The following is a 14084-nucleotide window of genomic DNA, read 5'->3' as shown; positions in this document are numbered from 1 at the left end:
AGTAAAAAGGAGAGGGGAAACAGATTCTTTTATAGTGGAATAACCCACTGCATGGCCTTGGATGAGAACACAGCCAACAAGAAAAAAACATTTTGCCAAGAGAATTGTTTTGTGACTTGAAGGCAGGTCACTGAAACAGGTCTATGTGACTGAAGGCAGTTGCTGGGGGTTTTTCTCAGTAAAACATTCTCATAAGATTTCTGTTCCTTTCAAGATTATCCCTTGAGATAAAGAGAGGAATGTTGTGGGAACCATAGAAGCAATAGCAATTAATGCCTTTTGATATTATGTTGTTATTAAGCTATCATGCAGGTGTACTCCATGTATCTTTAAGTAAAGGTTATGCTTGATGTTATGCCAATTTCTCAGGAAACAAGCTTTTTGAAGTCTTGTGAATAAAAGTAGGACACAGGCCCTGGCTGGTTGGCTCAGCGGTAGAGCATCGGCCTGGCGTGCAGGAGTCCCGGGTTCGATTCCCGGCCAGGGCACACAGGAGAAGTGCCCATCTGCTTCTCCACCCATCACCCTCTCCTTCTTCTCTGTCTCTTCCCCTCCTGCAGCCAAGGCTCCATTGGAGCAAAGATTGCCCGGGCGCTGAGGATGGCTCTGTGGCCTCTGCCTCAGGTGCTAGAATGGCTCTGGATACAACAGAGTGATGCCCCAGAGGGGCAGAGCATCGCCCCCTGGTGGGCATGCCGGGTGGATCCCGGTCGGGCGCATGCGGGAGTCTGTCTGACCGCCTCCCTGCTTCCAGCTTCGGGAAAATGAAAAAAAAAAAAAAAAAAGTAGGACACAGCGTGAACTCGGGGCCATTTGCCTGAGCGAGCAATGGTCCTTTGCTAGTCCACGATGATTTTGTCTTCTGATCTTTCTCTCTGCGCCACCAACTCATAACAACATTTGGCGCCTACAGTGGGGCCTGAAGAAGAGATAGGAACAGGTGGAACCCCAAAAGGGTAAATTGGATGTGCTGTGTACACAAAACTTTCGGGAAAACTAGCAAAGTCATGGGGAATTCCCATTCATTATTGGACAATTATGTACAAGTTTTAAAATCCCTTTTAAAAGAGTTTGGGATTCAGATAAAAGACAAGGTTTTGTTACGTCTTTTAAGTGCTATTCAGAAACACTGTTATTGGTATACTCCTGAGCATTGTAATCAATTGAATTTGAATGTTTGGCAACAAGTAGGAAAATTTTTACACCGCGCCCATCAGAACGGAGATCCGGAGATCCGCTTGATGCTGAAATGTGGGCTGCTTATAATCTTATTGCTACAGCCCTTGGCCCTTTGCAATCAGATGGAGATTCTGTTAAAGACTTGAGTGAGGTTATTTATAATGAGCCTGAAGGACTTGATTCATCACAGAATGAACAGAATAATGATTTGGACAATACTGTCTCTGCTTCTGAAGTTACTAAAAATGTTAATGAAATTCAACCATCCACAGGCTTTCGTCCTTTTTTCCCCAAAAATGAGGGAGCCCCTGTGGATGATGTTGCCTGTCTAAAACATTTATTAAATAAACTACAATTTACACTGGAACAACAGGAGAATGGAAATCAGTATACTACTTATCCTGTTCAAAAGCAAAATACATGTCAGCCTATGGCTCCTCCAATTCAAGGTCAAGAATTAATTGGTACTGGCAGGGGAAGGACTTTTCAATTCCCTGAAATCTCTGAAATGCAACAGGCACTTATGCATCATGATGATTTAGAATCTAACTCTAGTAATTTTTTTGCATCTATTTTGCCAATTATTCAACAGCCTTTCCCGCCTAATGCTCAACATCCTGGGGGAGGGCATAATGTTCACTTCGACCAAACTGAATTTGCTTTTTTAAAGCTAGTCAAACAATCTGTTGCTACGTACGGACCTCAGTCCCCATATGTTCAAGGTCTTATCTCTTCCTATTGTAATGATCATTTAATGATTCCTTTGGATTGGGGTTTACTTGCTAGTACAGTTTTGGAACCAGGACAATATTTACAATTCAAATCTTGGTGGAGAGAGGAGGCTCTTTGAATATCTCGCATAAGCGCCAGAAATAATCCCCCCAGAGCTACTTTTGAAATGTTCATTGTCGCTGGCGCTTATGCAGCTGTGGAACAGCAAGCTGGTTATACTGATGCTGTTATAGCTCAGGTTAGATCTGCTTGTCTTAAAGCCTGGATGCAGATCACTGGAGTTGGAGAAGTAGAAGCGGGAGAAAAGTCATTTATAAAAATTAGGCAGCCCTGGCCGGTTGGCTCAGTGGTAGAGCGTAGGCCTGGCGTGCAGGAGTCCCAGGTTCGATTCCCGGCCAGGGCACACAGGAGAAGCACCCATCTGCTTCTCCACCCCCTCCCCTCTCCTACCTCTCTGTCTCTTTCTTCCCCTCCCGCAGCAAGGCTCCATTGGAGCAGGGGATGGCCCGGGCGCTGGGGAGGCTCCTTGGCCTCTGCCCCAGGCGCTAGAGTGGCTCTGGATGCAACAGAGCAATGCCCCGGATGGGCAGAGCATCGCCCCTTGGTGGGCGTGCCAGGTGGATCCCGGTCGGGCGCATGCGGGAGTCTGTCTGACTACCTCCCCGTTTCCAGCTTTAGAAAAATACAAAAATAAAAATAAAAAATAAAAAATTAGGCAAAGGAATGATGAACAGTATACTGACTTCCTATCAAGATTACAGGCGGCTATTCGCCATGCTATTTCTAATGAACAAGCTCAAGATGTTCTTATGCAGACTTTGGCTTTTGAAAATGCAAATGTTGATTGTCAAAAGATTTTATTACCCTTAAAACAAAGTGGAAAAGCACTACAGGAGTACATTAAGACATGCAGGGATGTTGGCTCACAGACTTTTCAAGCTAATATTCTAGCTTCTGCATTAAAGGCTGATCTTTCTAATAATCATCCTAAATGTCATAACTGTGGCAAGTTAGGTCACATAAAAAAGGATTGTAGAAAAGAACAACAGCAATTTAATAATTCATCCAAAATATCATTTCCAGGATTATGTCGTAGATGCAAAAAGGGCAAACATTGGGTTAGTGAATGTAAATCTATTAAAGACAAAGATGGCAATATTTTGCTGGGAAACTACTCAGCGGGCCAGGTTCGGGGCCCAGAACAAATACCGAATCAGCAGCACCTACAATTTCCAGTCAGCAATGGAGTCGAGCACAAACAGCTGGAACAACAAAACGGCTTTCAGTCGCGGATTTGATGCATGCCACTGAAGGCAGTGCTGCCTTAGATATTCCCAGCCCAGGCAATTTTGAAGTTAACGTACCCAATACTATCATTCAAGTTCCTACAGGAATATATGGACCGTTGCCTAAGGGCACGGTAGGACTTTTGTTAGGAAGAAGTAGTTTAACTAGTAAAGGAATAATTGTTCATACAGGTGTTATAGATGCTGATTATACTGGAGAAATCCAGGTTATGATGTCTTCTCCCACACCTGTTACTCTTACTAAGGATCAGTGTATAGCTCAAATTATACTTCTACCTTATATATCTCAGAAAGCTTCTCCAAATAATCGAACTGGAGGGGTTGGCAGTACTGATCATCACGTCTTTTGGCATACTTTACTTAATGATTCTTGCCCCCAATTAACTGTGATGTCTGAATTGGAATATGCGTAACAGGACTTGCTCACACCGGTGCTGACGGGTCAGTAACAGCCGCCGAGCAACGGCCCCACTCGTGGCCTTATGAAACTGCAGGCTACTTCTATCGGCCTTGGCACATTAAATCAAATAGCTCAGAGTACAAATCAATTACAATGCAGGGGACCGGAAGGTCAACCTGCTACTCTGAAACCTTATATGGCTGATGTTGCTATGACTTTGTGGGGACGAGATTTACTACAACAGTGGGGAGCTACACTGTCTATTCCCACCAATCTCAAAATGCCAAAAATACTATGTTCTCTACGGGCTATAGTCCTTTAACAGACACGTCCAGCGATATGAATCAAGAAGTAAGGGCCTGACTTGTGGTGGTGTAGTGGGTAGAGCATCGACCTGGAATGCTGAGGTCGCTGGTTCGAAACCCCTGGCTTGCCTGGTCAAGGCACATGTGGGAGTTGATGCTTCCTGCTCCTCCCCCCTTCTCTCTCTCTGCCTCTCTCTCTCTCTCCCTGTGTACCTTCCCTCTAAAATGAATAAATAAAATCTAAAAACAAAAAAATTTTAAAAAAAAGAAGTAAGGCAGCATTTTGACAAAAGAGGTATAGGGTTTCCAGATTTAGAATCAAATTTTTAGCAGGGGCTACTGTTGAGCGCTTCACTTCCAAACTCTCTTGTAAATCAGAAAAGCCTATTTGGATAGAACAGTGGCCTCTTACTATGGAAAAATTAGAAGCACTAAAATATTTAGTAGAAGAACAGTTACAAGCAGGTCACATAGAACCTAGCCCTTGGAATTCTCCAGTATTTGTTATTAAAAAGAAATCTGGGCCTGACCTGTGGTGGCACAGTGGATAAAACGTTTACCTGGAAATGCTGAGGTTGCCGGTTTGAAACCCTGGGCTTGCCTGGTCAAGGCACATATGGGAGTTGATGCTTCCAGCTCCTCCCTCCTTCTCTCTCTCTGTCTCTCTCCCTCTCTCTCTCCTCTCTAAAAATGAATAAATTAAAATAAATAAATAAATAAATAAATAAATAAATAAGAAATCTGGTAAATGGAGAATGCTTACAGACTTAAGAAAAATAAATGACAATATTGTACCTATGGGAGCTTTACAACCAGGAGTCCCAAATCCTGCCCTGATCCCCCGCCACTGGCATATTGTCATTATTGATTTGAAAGACTGTTTTTTGTTTTTTGTTTTATTTCTCTGAAGTTGGAAATGGGGAGGCAGTCAGACTCCTGCATGCGCCCGACCGGGATCCACCAGGCACGCCCACCAGAGGGCAATGCTCTGCCTATCTTGGGGTGTCGCTCTGCCATAATCAGAGCCATTTAGCACCTGAGGCAGAGGCCACAGAGCCATCCTCAGAGCCCGGGTAAATGCTGCTCCAATGGAGCCTTGGCTGCGGGAGGGGAACAGAGAGACAGAGAGGAAGGAGAGGGGGAGGGGTGGAGAAGCAGATGGGGGCTTCTCCTGTGTGACCTGGTCAGGAATTGAACCCGGGACTCCTGCACGCCAGGCCGACGCTCTACCACTGAGCCAACTGGCCAGGGCCGAAAGACTGTTTCTTTACGATTAGATTGAATCCTGATGATTGTGCTAAATTTGTTTTTACTATTCCATCTCTTAATAATCAAGGGCCTACAAAAAGATATCAATGGAAAGTTTCAGCATGCTAAATAGTCCAACTATGTTTCAAGAATTTGTTGCTCAACCTTTAGACATCATTAGACAAAAATATCCAGCACTGTTATGTTACCATTATATGGATGATATTTTGTTTGCTCATGAGGATATGCAAGTTACAAGAGATTTTTAAGTTTAGCAAAAAACTTTTTAATGATTATGGCTTACAAATAGCTGAAGAAAAGGTACAAAAAAACCTCACCTTGGAAATATTTGGGACAAAAATTACAGGATACTTTTATTGTTCCTCAAAAAGTACAAATTAGAAGAGATTCTCTTAAAACAATGATTTTCAGAAATTTTTGGGAGACATTAATTGGCTTCGACCTTCATTAGGTATTCCTACATATCAGTTGACTAATTTGTTTAAGACCCTAGAGGGAGATTCCGATCTCAGCAGTCCTCGGACTTTATCGCCTGAAGCCGAAGCTGAATTAAATTGGATTGAACAAGTGCAAAAGGCACAGTTGTCTCATATTACATTAGGACAACCTATTTCATTACTGATTATTAATACTACGCATTCCCCTACAGGTATTATAGCACAACAAGAGGGAATAATTGAATGGGATTTGCTGCCTCATAAATCTGTCAAAATATTAGAGACTTATATACAAAAAGTTGCACATCTTATCATTAAGGCCCGTATTCGTTTAAGGCCAGCGGTTCTCAACCTGTGGGTCGCGACCCCGGCGGGAGTCGAACGACCAAAACACAGGGGTCGCCTAAAGCCATCGCTGGTTTAAGGCAATTGTGTGCACAGGATCCCTCTGAAATTGTAGTTCCTTTCACACAAAAGCAACTCCAAGAATTATAGATGCTTAATGAAGATTGACAACGTGTCTTTTCTGATTATCTAGGAAAAATTTCAAATCATTATCCTACTATTAAACTTTTTCAGTTTTTGAAACGGACTCAATGGATATTGCCAAAAACTATTGTTAATCAACCTATTTTTAATGCTACTACTGTTTTTACTGATGCTAATAGAGCTGGAATGGCTGGTTTTACTGATTCTGTAACATCTAAAGTAGTACAAAGTCCTTATCACTCTGTCCAAAAGGCTGAATTATATGCAATTTATTTAGCAGTTGAACATTTTCACTCAGTACCACTCAATGTTGTTACGGACTCTCAGTATGCTGAATTTACAGTAAAAAACATAGAAACTGCCACCATTCCTTATTCTCAAGATGAATTATATCAGCTATTTCTAAATTACAAATGTCCTTCAGACACAGAAAACATCCTTTATTTATTACACATATTAGGGCTCATACACTATTACCTGGTCCATTGGTCAATGCTGATTCCACCATTGATGCACTGGTAGGAAGTGTACGAGCTGCTACACGAGAACATGCATTACATCATTCTAATGCCAAAGCTTTGAAAGCTACGCATACTATAACTTGGGCTCAAGCACGTAATATTGTAAAAACTTGTCCTACATGCCGATTAATCAACGTTCCAACGTTCTCTCCTGAAGTTAATCCTAGAGGAACTCAAAGTAATGAATTATGGCAAATGAATGTTACTCATTATGCAACATTTGGAAAATTAAAATATGTTCATCATTCTGTAGATACATTTTCTGGCTTTGCTTGGGCCACTCCTCACAGCTCGGAAAAGGCTGATGCAGTAATTTCTCATCTCTTACATTGTTTTTCTGTTATGGGAATACTGAAAATAATCAAAACTGATCATGCTACTGCTTATTTATCACGCAAGCGTCAACAATTTTTCTGTAGATATAACATAAAACACCTAACAGACATACCTGGTAATAGTATGGGCCAGGCCATCATTGAGAGAAAAAATCGTACTCTGAAAGACATGCTGTTTAAACAAAAAGAGAAAATACTGTGTAGCCCTCGAGACAGATTAATGAAAGCCTTATTTACTCTTAATTTTTTGAATTTGGATGATGATAATTTAACAGCTGCTCAAAAACATTGGAGTTTGAATAAAACTGATTATTATAATCAACAACCTATATATTATAAAAATGAAATTACTAATGCTTGGTCTCCAGCTACCATAGTGCGCTGGGGTCGAGGTTATGCTTATATTTCCACAGGTGCAGAGAAATTGTGGGTTCCTGCGAAAAATATCAAAGCCCGAGAATTGAGATGAAACGCACCTTTACAATGGCCAATCTGGAGGACCAGATACAGGAGATGACCTTAAGTGGAAAAGGACTCCACATTGGCTACAAAACCTCTAACTTGGGGACAAATTAAAAAGTTAACTAATGAGGGAAAAGTCCTGTTAATCGCCAAGGGGCTCCGCTGAATGCATCATCATTATTTCTAGCTATGCTTGCTATTGTAACGTTACACAGGTAAATGCTGAAAATTATACATATTGGGTTTACATTTCTAACCCACCCTTTACTAAGAGGGGTCTCTTGGACTGATGGACCAGTTCCTATCATTACTAACGATTCCTGTTTGATGCCCGGACCCTATGACTCTAGAGGACCAATGGTTCTGAGTGAAGAAGGGACTAAAATGAATTTTTATGAAACTGGAGTCACTGGTCTTCCTAGCTGTATAGGTGCCGGTAATCACTGTTTAAAATTACAATTGGAGGCATGGTTGGCTATATATACCAATGTTACTAAAACATCAAATCGTAAAATATTAATGATTTTATCTACCAATGGTTTTAAAGGAAATATTTCTGACAAAATAGTAGAGGGAGGTTATGATTATCCTCCGTGCCATACTCCTGTTTTAACTCACTTGATTGAAAGGCCGTTGTGGATTAACTGCAACGGAGAAAATGCACGTGTATTGCTTAATATTTCCTATGGAAGTGTCATAGATTGGAGTCCTGTGGGCTCTGCACGCGCAGCACATAGTGGGGAAGGTCTTAACAGTGTATCTCCATCAGCGAGTGAAACTATTCAGTGGCACGGAGGTGGCTTTTCTCCCCCCAATCCTTTCATGTTTATATCAGGTTTAGAAGGTGGTTTGGGGCTTTATAATAATAATGCTTTCATTACAGAATGAGTGCATGCTTATTATAGAGAGATTAGGATATACTGAAATACAAAAAGGAAATAACCAAAATTACTCCTAATCTCAGGAATTAGAGATAAACCATGAACATTTTAATGCATTTATGCATTGGTGCTATATTATGCATGGTATTTCTTAAAGTCTTAATATGGAAATGCCCAAATGTACAGAGAAAATTGTGCAATGAAACTGGCTCCTTCAACCATCAGTTACATGCGGCCCTTGTCAAAGTTGTGTTATCTTACTGCATCAATTCCCCTTCTCACACAAAATACTTTTTTTGAGGTGGTGGGAAAAGAACCTGTAATATTTTAAACCAAAATCAAATCCCTGTTATGGAGTCAGTAGAATTTAATAGGTGTGAACATAAGTTGATTATACGAAGAAAGTAACTTAATTTCAGGGTTTTCATTTCTGGCAACTAGGAGAATGTTAGTTATGTGAGAAGCTAAAGGACACATAAACATTGATTTGGAGAAGAATAATTATGAATTTGGTGTCTTTATTTGAAATTTTCTTTGGCATACCTTCTTGGTTTCTCATCTGTTTCTTTCTTAGGCTGCCTGCTCATTATTTTTTTTTTCTTTCTTTTCGTTGATTTCAGATAGAGAGAGAGAGAAACATCAACCCTGCCGTTCCACGTATTTATGCATTCATTGGTCAACTCTTGTATGTGCCATGACCAGGGATTGAATCTGTCCTGGCAAATCTACAACCAACTGAGCCGTCTGGCCAGGGCTTACCCATTCTTTACAAAGTGCTTAGCACCAAGCAGGAGATGGAGAGAGAAGTTCTTCAATGTTTGAGGTTTGTGTAGCTGCCTAATGTCTGGAAACACGGGCCTGCAGCTCAGTTAGATTGTATTAAGAATACCTAAAATGGGTTTAGGAAACAATAAAAGGGAATAATACATACTTTCGGGGTCCTTTGTCTTATTTTCAGTGAGATGCAAAATCTATCAATTTTTTCACAGCATTCAAATTTGAATACAATTATTGACAATATTTTAATGATCTAATGCAGTGTCCAGTGCTTTTACATATAATTGTTCATTTGTTCCTCATCTCAGCCGTATAAATCTGCATTTCACAAATGAACATAAAAGACTGTTCACAGAATAAGTGGCAGAATTAGTACTTAATCTCAGCAGCCTGATTCCAAGTGTGTAATCTTGGTTATTACACATTGCTTTTATTATTCTGCAAGACAAAACCCCACAAGAAGTCTTACAGGAGCCAGTAGTATTTAAGCTATGGATGAAGACTATGACCGGGAAGTGAATAGAGCAGTGGGATGTGACAGAAGGAACGGCATATGTAAAGAGGATTTTGTAGAATTACAGCGATTCACTATGGCTGGATGTGTAGAGTGGAATGTGAATTTGAAAAGGGAACCAGCATATGTAAGATTCCTGTTTGTGTGACAAAAGCATTTGTACCTTCTCCAAAGGGACTGGATAGATGACAGGTGAAAATAATTGAGTTTCTATGGTATAATATATCTCCCTGGCATCAGGAAGTAAGAATGATTGAAGTTAAACATTCTCTTTATGTTGCTTAAATGAGATGTAGTGAATAGCACACAGGCTCTGGTCATGAAATGTCAGATTTTGGAACCTGGCTCTCGCACTTAATAACTTTGTAATACAAATAAGTTACTTCACTTATCTCTTCTGCCTCTGACTCCTAAACTGTAAAACAGAGGAAAAAACAATATTCACCTTAAAAAAAGTTTTGAAGATAAAGTGTCTAAAGTGCTTGGAATACTCCATGGCACACGATACATACAGTACATGCTCCATAGGAGGTAGTTGTGTATAACAGAGTAAGGAATATATGTTCAAACAAAGAAAAAGGAATATATGTTCAGTAAACAAGAAATGCAAACATATATTGTGGTGGAACAATACTCTGTATAGTGACCATACTTAAACATCGAATTAACAATAATATGTACATTTTCACATTCATAAATTCCCCGAAAAATGATTTCAGTGGCCCCTGAAGTTGATCAAACCTGTGCCGAAGTTTTTCATCTCAAAAGGATGTCTAGTTGTCCTCAACAGGCAAGTTCTCAATTATTTGGCAGTGGTATTAACAAAAGTGGAAATGTACAATGTATTCTGCCTCCATCGCATGTTTTTTGTCTTTCATTCTTTTAATGTCTAAAAAGTTTAAAACTGAAAAATAGCGTCTATCATTTTTTCCTTTTTCTGGTAGTAGTGGGTAAAATTCTATCAGTAAAGCGTCACGTGATATGTTTCATACAAGACTGACTTCAAATATTTGCTGTTTTGTCAGTGAGAAAAAGTTAAACTACTGACGTCAGAGAACTGCTGGAGGCCAGCAAAACGGCGGGAAGCCATTAAAGGTCTCACCTGTATCTATCTCTCTAATCTATCTCTCTTATCTATCTCTCTATCATCTATCATCTGTCTATCTATTTGATTATTTATTTTAACAGCTCTAACCAGGTTCTATCTATCATCTACCTATCTATCTATCCATCTAACCAGGTTCTATCTATCATCTACCTATCTATCTATCTATCTATCTATCTAACCAGGTTCTATCTATCTATCTATCTATCTAACCAGGTTCTATCTATCTATCTATCTATCTAACCAGGTTCTATCTATCTATCTATCTATCTATCTATCTATCTAACCAGGTTCTATCTATCTATCTATCTATCTATCTATCATCTATCTATCTATCTATCTATCTAACCAGGTTCTATCATCTACTTATCTATCTATCTATCTATCTATCTATCTATCTATCTATCTATCTATCTATCTATCTAATCTAATCTATCTATCTATCTAATCTATCACCTATCTATTTGATTATTTAACAGCTCTAACCAGGAGGACTTGACTCCATCTCTTGAGGGTTCTGGGAAATGTATTCCCCAACTCTGTCCGGAAACAACGGTCTTCTGGGAAATGTAGTCCCGGGGCGCCGTGTAGTGAGAGGCACCTCCAATCGGGAAACCGAGGTCCAGATCGTGATTTTGGTCTGCGGGGTGAGTCCGCTCTGCGCCCCAAAACCCGCTCCGAGCTTGGGGGGCCTGACCATGGACTGGCCGCTGTGTTGCGCAGGAGGCGTCGCCGCCGGGCCGAGAAGCGGGAGGCGGGAGCTCTTCCCGGCTGACCCTGCAGCGCTGCTGCTGCGGCCGTCCGCACGGGGCTTGGCGAGCTGTTTTATCCCGAGCTCTCCTTTCCTCGGTAACGGAGCGGGGGTGTGTAGCTGCTGGGGAGGCTGTGGTTAGATATAAACGAGACAGTGGGTGTCCAAAACTTAGGATGGTGGCGGCGCTTGATCACGGGTACAGGTAATTCCCATTCCCCTGCAGAGAAGGGAGAGAGAAGGTCGGCTCTGGGAGCGATGCCACGGCCCTTCTGTCACCCTGGCGGAGAACCACCTTTTCCCCGACTTGAGTGAGTTTCCATCTCCTTTTAAGGAAGCACTGAGTCACCCCGCGCTAGTGCCTGGGGATGGCCTCCGTGGATTGTCCCGGAGACAGGCGTAATTGTGCCGCACCCGATTCTCCACCCCCCACCCCCACCCCCACCCCCACCCCCACCCCCGAATTCTGCTGGGGAGGAAGTTGGGATTTCGTGGTCTCCACAGCATAGCCTCAGGTGTAACGGGTTACTGATTTGCTGGTCTTAGTGTGACTAGCCATAAAGTAGAGCTAAATAAGAATGTAATAATAAGTAAGCTTATAAAAGGATTCCTGTAAAATATTAAATCCAGTGTGTTGCTCTTTATAACCATGATTCGATAGTACTAGTTTAGTAATCACAGTTATGTATTCTGTAACAAGTTAGAAGTATACAACCAATCCTGTACTTTCATCTCTGGACAAGCTTTCTGTAACTGTGAAGTTAAAAGGCTTGTTCCCCTCTGACTGATGAACATCAACAGTTAACATCTGAGCCTGACCATGGGGTGGCACAGTGGATAGAGCGTTGGACTGGGCGTAATTTCGGAACCCAAGGTCTCTGGCTTGAGCATGCGCTCACCAGCTTGAGCGCTGGGTCCCTGGCTTGAGTGTGGGATTATAGACATGACCCCATGCTCGCTGGCTCGAGCCCAAAGGTTGCTTGCTTGAGCAAGGGGTCACTCGGTCTGCTGTAGCCCCATCAAGGCACATATGAGAAAGCAATCAAGGAATAAGATGCCGCAACGGAGAATTGATGCTTCTCATCTCCCTTCTTGTCTGTCTGTCCCTATCTGCCCCTCTCTTTCTCTGTCAAAAAAAAAAAAAAAAGTTTACATCTGAGCAAAATAAGCAAATGCAGGAAATACAGCTGTTCCCCACACACACTCCTGCCCCCTCCCCCTTTTCCCTCACTCCCATCACCCTGAGATTTATACTCAGGGTCAGGAGACAGTCTGTGGGAATCTGGACACTCCTTACTTTAAACAAAAACTCTAATTTATAAGTTACTTGCTAGCTTCAGTTCCTGTAACAACGGCGGGGACTTTGAACTTCAGATGTGCGGGCTCCCAGAAATACGGGACCTTCCTCCACTTACCTGAATTGTGCTGAGTCCCCTCAGCAAAGAACTCCCAACCCTCTCTCTTTTTTTTTTTTTTTTTTGTATTTTTCTGAAGCTGGAAACGGGGAGAGACAGTCAGACAGACTCCCGCATGTGCCCGACCAGGATCCACCTGGCACGCCCACCAGGGGGCGATGCTCTGCCCCTCTGGGGCGTCACTCTGCCGCGACCAGAGCCACTCTAGCGCCTGGGGCAGAGGCCAAGGAGCCATCCCCAGCGCCCGGGCCATCTTTGCTCCAATGGAGCCTTGGCTGCGGGAGGGGAAGAGAGAGACAGAGAGGAAGGGGGGGGGGATGGAGAAACAAATGGGCGCTTCTCCTATGTGCCCTGGCCGGGAATCGAACCCGGGTCCCCCGCGCGCCAGGCCGACGCTCTACCGCTGAGCCAACTGGCCAGGGCCCCAACCCTCTCTTTTTGATTCCTTTGTTCTAGTTGGGCTTATCCAACCTCCTTCTTCCTCTATACAAAGAGGAAGATGGGTTTTTGAGGACAGCAGCCCCCCCCCCCCCATCTTCTCAGGTGGCCCGACTTGAATAAAATCTTTTTCCTTCACGCCAGCACCTGTGCCATGTACCGGTAATTGGTTTTCATGGTGGCAAGCAGCCGGATCTGCTGCTGAGCCATTTTCTGGTTTCACAGGTACATACTCCAGTACTTTCTGCTGTGTCATCTCTGTTTTCAGTTAAGCAGGTTTCCTGCACGCGGTAAATTGCAACTAGGAAAATGATCAAATGTTTGTTGAGTAAATGTAAGCTTGCTGAATTTGCTTCTAATATGTATGTGTGGATTCCTTCCACACTTTTTTTCTCTTCTCAATGTATTTCATTTGCTCTCAACTGGTTTTGAAATGATGTGGGCTTGTGATACTTTCTTAATTTTTAAAAATTATCTAACAAATACTGAATTTATTTAGCATGTATTTCATTCTGAAAACAATAGAGACTAAACCTGTACTTAAATTTTTTTTTGTTTTTTTACTGATTTAAATTTATTGTGTTTACATAGATTCAAGTGTCCCACCAAATACATTCCCCCCACTCCGTGTTCCCCTCAAAATCCCCCTTGCCTCCTCCCCCCAGCGCCCTCCCCCTTTCCCTCCAGGATTTGCTGTCCTTCTCTCTATAACGCTGTGTTATGTGTATATAATTTCACTAATCTCTTTCCCTTCTCTGATCCCATCC

General features: G+C 42.1%; 1 protein-coding gene across 8 annotated transcripts in view; it reads left to right on the top strand.

The window, feature by feature from the left end:
• LOC136332314 (zinc finger protein 234-like) overlaps positions 1–14084 on the top strand; it is a 171288-nt gene that overhangs the window by 138519 nt on the left and 18685 nt on the right. For 2 of the 8 annotated variants that reach the window (XM_066271869.1, XM_066271868.1), the window contains exon 1: positions 11290–11360. The exons of 3 other annotated variants lie outside the window; for them this stretch is intronic. The gene's annotated coding sequence lies outside the window, so the exon portion shown is untranslated. Of the gene's footprint in view, positions 1–11289; positions 11361–11435; positions 11563–11700; positions 11776–14084 lie in introns of those variants that run through there. 3 more of the 8 variants (XM_066271872.1, XM_066271870.1, XM_066271873.1) reach the window with 3 other exon arrangements.

This window comes from Saccopteryx bilineata, chromosome 3, assembly GCF_036850765.1.
Source record: "Saccopteryx bilineata isolate mSacBil1 chromosome 3, mSacBil1_pri_phased_curated, whole genome shotgun sequence".
Lineage (NCBI taxonomy): Eukaryota > Metazoa > Chordata > Mammalia > Chiroptera > Emballonuridae > Saccopteryx > Saccopteryx bilineata.
This window is presented reverse-complemented; position numbering and strand designations above follow the sequence as displayed.